Source organism: Phyllostomus hastatus, unplaced genomic scaffold (genome assembly GCF_019186645.2).
Source record: "Phyllostomus hastatus isolate PE091 unplaced genomic scaffold, TTU_PhHast_1.1 phas_scaffold_585, whole genome shotgun sequence".
Lineage (NCBI taxonomy): Eukaryota > Metazoa > Chordata > Mammalia > Chiroptera > Phyllostomidae > Phyllostomus > Phyllostomus hastatus.
In genome coordinates this window covers 26,074,116-26,080,115 of record NW_025334037.1, presented here as the reverse complement: position 1 = coordinate 26,080,115, position 6,000 = coordinate 26,074,116, and the positions used below count along the sequence as shown (strand labels likewise).

Below are 6,000 nucleotides of genomic sequence, written 5' to 3'. Positions count from 1 at the left end.
ACCAGTTTTACTCGTAGGGGTAAAAGCTTTTAAGTAGCATGGTTTGAGAAATAGCTCTTCACGACCAGTTAGTCAAGTTACACAGAAATCAACCAGACTGTCGAAATAAGGCATAATTTATACAGTGCATGGTGGCAGAAATAGTGAAGTCCAAGTTTGTACAAGCAGGTAAGATAAGTACTGACCTACTTGGCAATCTGGTGTTATCTGAGATTCTGCTACATGCCATTACAGGTCTGGACAGTATCACGCCTTGCCTCACCTTGATGGAGTAACCAATAACAAAGATCAAAGTGTGCCAACATGCAGAGCACCCCTGTGAGCTAAGACTATGGTGAAGCTAAAAGCAAACCTGATTCCCATAAAAGTACCCAAAACAACTCCACAGCACACGAGAAACCCAAGGGGCTTGCTCCTCTGCACTAAATGTACTTACAATGCTGGCATTTGTTTTAAACTCACTTTTGCACACAATACCCTTCTACAAACAACTGCCAAACGGTCTTCTGGAGGCTCCAAAGTTTTAAGAACACATCCAAGTCAACAGAAAAACATTTCACAAATGCCTGCCACTGCTTGACAGCATTAGCAACCAAGGGCAGGGGTCACCACACGCAGGGGGAAGCGAAGCACACATTCACGGACACGCTCACAACTCGTGCAATTTCTCAAGCCTAAAACAAGAGAAATCACACACAGACTATTACTGTCCATACCTTCCCAAATCCCCAATTCTTGCATAAATCCCACCAGACCCAAGAAAACAAGCCCACCTAATCCCAAATAGTGTCGTGAACATCAACGACTACACTGGAGAGTCGAGAGGTGTTAAGAAAGAGGAAGGGGGCACAGGACACAAACTACAACCACATAAAGCACACTCCTAAACGCTTAGGCGCTGACCACCCAAATAGTTCAAAGGCAAAGGGCCAGACGTCCAGGGTCCGTTAGAATGGTGCCCCTCCTCGAGCCCGCAGCCGCCGGAGGCCCCCTGGCCAATCTAGCGACAGCAGGCCCCACCGTTACCCCGCCAGGCCACTCGTCCACTTCCCTGGCACACACTTAAAGACCCTCGGCGATCTGGGGGCCGTTGGTGGCCTTCTGACGGTGCAGAGAGCCCCCAAACCGTGCGGAACGACAAAAACCCTCAACTCTTGCCTCCGAGGCAGCCATCACAACTAGGAAGTGACCTTTTACGACAACTCCCACAATGCCCGAAGCCTACAACTCCCAGAGTGCACCGGGCAGCGCCTCGGTTAACCCTGTCGTGGCGAAGGAGCTGGCAACCTGCTGCCCTGTCGCTCCCTACACCCAAGTGCTGCACTTAACTTTCACCCGCACAATCCGAAACTAACTTTGCAAACTCTGTCTAGCAGTTACAGTTCTGCTCTCTCGACGCCCTGCTTTATCACACAAACAACCTCAGCTACCCAGAAAATTAATCCTGATAGAGTACTATTTGTTAGTTTGTGAGCACTCCTCCCAGTGCAACATGCTCATCATTGAAAGGGTACATTAAACTTCAATCAATCTCCCCTTGCGCCTTTATACTTTTTTGGCATTTTTCTACATTACTATAGCCCAGAGGTTTTGGTATTCAACATTATTAATTTAAGTCTGTTTTCTAAGTTCTGGGACTTAACAAGAGAGAAAGACTAGTCCTATATCTGACTACAATGCCTGATACCTCTCCATTTTACAAGACAAATTTCCTCAAATATATTGGTTCATAAAATTCATGCGACTCTAAATAAGTCCTAGTAAGACAAATTAGTTAGGGGGAACATATCTTTTCAATTTCGAGTTAATTTATTAAGGGAAAACTCTACTGTGCCAATATATTTTGCTTTTCCTTTCTCCCTCTCTATTGATAGAAAGATGATCGGAAATAACATATACTAGAGCTTTATTCCTTTCTGGCTTTAAAATGTCAGCAAACAACTAGGGAAGAAACATTTTAATAAAATCTGAAAATTAAAGTAAGAGTTCATTCTTTCAGAAAACTGCACAGTTACGTATGTCACTGACAGAAGAACTCCTTCAAAGTCTTTCTCATTTTAATTAAAAACTAAATGTTAAAGTGCATTTATTTTAAATATATTATCCATAATTTCAGCAAAGATGACAGTTGCATTTAGAGATCACTGTATCGTCAATATATGTTAAATATCTAAGATGTACTTACACAAACTGTAACTTGCTTAGACGTGTAATTATCTGACAGACAAAATAATTGTTTGGTATTTGACATGGGCACTAAAATAACAACTAGAATTCTCCCTAAGGACCTGTTATTTTTCTCATACCCAAACATGAACACAAAATGTACACAATGTCTGATTTTACTACAAGAACACTTTGCTATTTGACAGGGCACTCAAAATTTATCATGAATTTTAAACCAGAAAAGTCAGAAATCCTAACACACACACAAAACCCAAAACCTTGTTGGAAAGATACATCTTCTGCAAAATCTTGTTTTAAATGTGTCTCTTAACATTACATTTAACTCATTAGGAAGTTTTTTGATCTAGTAACATGCAATGAGAAAATACTTCTCCATATTTATTTTTTTCACTCATGTTACACGTAATTTCATTAGCAATTAAGATAAATGCTATATGCTTAGATATAAAAAATTGTACAAACACATATATTTTGAAATTTTAATTCATTATACTATTATAGCTTCTGCATTTTTCTAATTTTCACTTAACACTTTAGATAGAATTTAGCTAGGTAAAATTTCAGTTTTTCCTTATTTTTAATAGACCATAATAATCAAATGTATGTTTTATATATGACTCTCTAAATGTTAAAATATGTGATTCACAAGAAACGCTTAAAAACAAGTCAGAAATGAAACTGATCTCCTCATATATTTATTACCTGCTTACAACTCTCTTCTCAGTGCTATAAGATTATTTTCCATTAGGAAGGTAGTCATGTTTTCTTTTACTTTATCCATCAAAATATAAAATTTGAAAACTGATACATTAAAGAGCTTTATTTAAAGATTACATTAGAAATACTTCTATAATTTTTTCAGGTTATCATTCTTCTTTTAAAATAACTTAGAAGTTTAGTATATCCTAATTAAGTCATTTAAGTAAGTTTTAACCTATATGCTTAATATTAACATGAATGTCTTTATAAGGAGAAAATAAATTTATTCTAGAAATAAATTCTTCAAATTCATATAAAAAAATTCAGTATTTTTCTCCCAAAGTCTTTAGATTCTATTTAACCACATGAATTTTTACATGTATTTCTTAAAACCTAAACCTCTATACTATGGTTTTTAAAAGTATTCATAAGAACCTGTACTAATGTATTTAAAATTAGGAGAAATCTTGTTTACTCTTGAGAATACATATTAATAGAAGACAAACATTGCAGTCTATTTCTTTTTCCAAATGTGGTGTTGGTGGCAAAGCTAGAATGTACAAATTTGTATTTAGCTTACAACAGATTTTATGTATAATTTCTATAACTACTTCTTTCAGCCTTTTAACTGCATAAAATACTTCAAAGCATCTCCAAATGTTTGTTTAGACATTTAAATGCATTTATAGTTTATCTGCTTTAAAACATCCGATTTTCATACATGTAATTTATACTGTTTATATAAGTAAAATGCATTAATAGAATTACTGCCAAAAATTGAATGAATGCTAATATTCTAATATGCTCAAAAAGTTGGTCTGTCTTTTTTTCCTCTTGTTACTAGTATGACACAAACAAAAACTGAAAAACAAAAGACAGATTCTTGTCTGATTAAACAACTTGCTTATATTTACATTATGATCCTACAAAACAATATTTTCCTACCATGTGAGTATATCCCAGAATTTAAGCTTCTCTGTCACTGCCCAAATCTTAATTAACTTTAATTCATTGGCCTGCTTATAAAGCAGTGACCAATCTCTCAAATTTTCACAATAGTACTTTATTTATTATCACACATGTCCACATTTATGTTTAGGAATATTCTAAGTGTCTGAAAAAATCTCTAGTTCCTGATTTTGCTAAATATAATTTTAATTTTGTCTTGTCTTAAATACTTAGAAAAGACAGAAAATAGGGATCCTATTATCATGTCAGCCTGTTAGAAAGTGCAAAAAAAAGGGTCTTATATTTTTTCCCTCAGAAGTTGATCTTTTTAAGTGAAAATTTTCCAACTAATTTATTTTATTTAATTTAAAAATCTGGCTTTCTATAATCTTCATAGTGTTGTATATCATTTAGGATGAGCGGAGCTTACGTACATGTTTCTTCTTCCCTCTAATTGAAATACTCTCTTTTCAACAGATACATAAATAATAGAAAATATTTCCTTACCCAAAGATGAAAAGTTTCACCTTTACAAGAATCTCCTCAATTCTTCAGGAGATAAAGCTTTTGGCATTTTCCTACAAAAATGAAGAAGATACAGGTTAATTATTGTAATCACTTTTCTGTTAAAAATCATAATATAGGATGATGGCTATTTGAATTTTTTGAGCCTTCCTTTTAGACAGCAAGGCTTAAATATAATGAAATGAAATCAAAACTGCCCATTAAAAAAACCACCGTTTTAAATTTTAAATTTTATCACAGAGTCTTATAAGAAGGTTTTAATACTCTTTCAATATATTTGTCATTAACTATCCTTAAATGTTTTAAATGCTTTTTAACACATAATAATGCCTATTTAATACATAGTTTCTATGGCCTAAATTTCTAATAAATGTGAAAGAAAAAATATAACCCCTAAACTTTCTAACTTTCAAAAGCTTTTCTAGCTTCAAGTCAATTCCTCCAAAAAGAAATACTTAAAACACTAAATACTCTAAGATGGAAATAATAAACACTCTAAGACAGAGTAAGATTTAGGGTAAATATTTTAAAACAGTGACCCTCTTTGCCCCTCTCCCTCTTTCTGCTCATAATTTTCTCTCCATTTTAATGCAGGTTTGCATTCTTAACTCACATGCCTTCTCTCCAGAGAAAAATTATCTTCTGCTTAGAAATATTTCAGATTCCTTACATTTTCCCTGATTTTACATAAGGATCTACTATTTCAAACTCTAAAAGGGGACGTGAGAACTAATTATGGTGTTTCTTCCCTGAATTTCTTTTCCTAGATATGTTTTCTAGTTTTCCCTCTATATAATTGTACTGTACCATACTTGGCTTTTTTTTTTTTTTAACAAACCAACAAAATTTGCCCAATGTTGCTCTCCCCAACACCCGAGGGCATATTCTGATTTTGTTTCTGTGTTTCGGTGCACGTATTACCATCTGGCTAATGTTACCTCTCCGTACCCCGAACATAAATATTTGCAACCCCCACCAGGAACCTGTGAGCTTTCATTTGCCAGACCCTCGTTATTTTCTGTTCTTCACCAGAACATCCCATTTGGGGGTCAAACACGGATGAATAAAGTTGGAGAGCTTAAGTAAGTTAGAACGACAAGGAATAATGCCAACCACAGACAGCACCTTTCACACCTTTGAAAGTATCTTGCTCATAACAAATTTTAAAACTTTAGAGCAATACAGAACGTATAAAATTTATATGCATGAGCACTAAAAAGTTCCTCTCCCTGAAGTCACTATTGCCTAGTTTCCATTTCTAAGCCCTGTTTTCAAAGGATGTGACCTTTCTGGTACAGATGATTTTGTAAGAGCAAAGTGCAGTTTTCTTTTGAGGGTAGGAGAGTCGGCCACTCACAGGCCCAACCAATGTCTAAGGCAGGTGCAACGTGGCCTACTAGGTCTCCACCCAGACTCCAAGTCTGAGTTCTGCCTCTCTGTTCTCCTTGTCATGTGCCCCTGAAGGATTGAAGGTAAGTATGTAACTACACTGTGCCTCAGTTTCTTCGTCTCTAACTCGATTCCGACACCCAACAACCAGCAGATGCTAAGTGGGAGCAGCCAGGGCAGTCAGGACCAAAAGGCAAAAAGAAGACAGACTTGAACTACCATGGCATCCATCCCGGAGCTGTGCCCCTTTTC

The 6,000-nt window shown here is 35.8% G+C and overlaps 1 long non-coding RNA gene across 1 annotated transcript in view; it reads right to left on the bottom strand.

Annotated features, from left to right (window-relative positions):
* Positions 1-4,340: 4,340 nt before the first annotated feature.
* The window catches only part of LOC123810062, a 55,203-nt gene continuing 53,543 nt past the window's right edge, over positions 4,341-6,000 (bottom strand). Inside the window, exon 3 of the long non-coding RNA XR_006784173.1 lies at positions 4,341-4,412. This is a non-coding gene — a long non-coding RNA (uncharacterized LOC123810062). The remainder of the gene's footprint in view (positions 4,413-6,000) is intronic.